The sequence below is a fragment of the Pteropus medius genome, unplaced genomic scaffold (genome assembly GCF_902729225.1).
Source record: "Pteropus medius unplaced genomic scaffold, Ma_sr-lr_union100, whole genome shotgun sequence".
Lineage (NCBI taxonomy): Eukaryota > Metazoa > Chordata > Mammalia > Chiroptera > Pteropodidae > Pteropus > Pteropus medius.
Genome location: NW_024356247.1, coordinates 34,304 through 34,770, shown reverse-complemented (window position 1 = coordinate 34,770; position 467 = coordinate 34,304). Strand labels below are relative to the sequence as shown.

Genomic DNA, 467 nt, shown 5'->3' with positions numbered 1-467 from the left:
CTAGAAGCATAACATAACAATATCAATCTATAAACTACCAGAGGTAATGTAATTAAAATTAGACCTTGGCAATATTCCTGGATTACTTTTAAAAACGTAACTCTCAAACCTTGTCTCCCCGGAAAACTACACTAACAAAAGACAGCGAGGAGTGATTTCATTCAAAAACTGGTCTTTTTTAAAAACTTATTTGTTTTTAATTAATTAATTAATTTTTATTATGGTGATGTTGGTTGACGAAATCCAGTAAGTTTCAGGTGTACTATTTAACAGTAAAGCATATTTATTTATTTATATTTATATACATATATATATTTATATTTATATATATTCCATTGTGTGTTCACTGCCCATAGTTAGATTTCTTTCTGTCATCACATATTTGACACCCTTTTACCCCCTCTACCTCCCTTCCTCCCCCTACATTCTGGTAACCACTAGTCTATAGTCCATGTTCATGAGTCTGT

The 467-nt window shown here is 31.0% G+C and overlaps 1 protein-coding gene across 1 annotated transcript in view; it reads right to left on the bottom strand.

Moving 5' to 3' along the window:
- Positions 1-467, bottom strand: part of CHIC1 (cysteine rich hydrophobic domain 1) — a 34,217-nt gene that overhangs the window by 19,383 nt on the left and 14,367 nt on the right. The gene's annotated exons all lie outside the window — the stretch shown is intronic.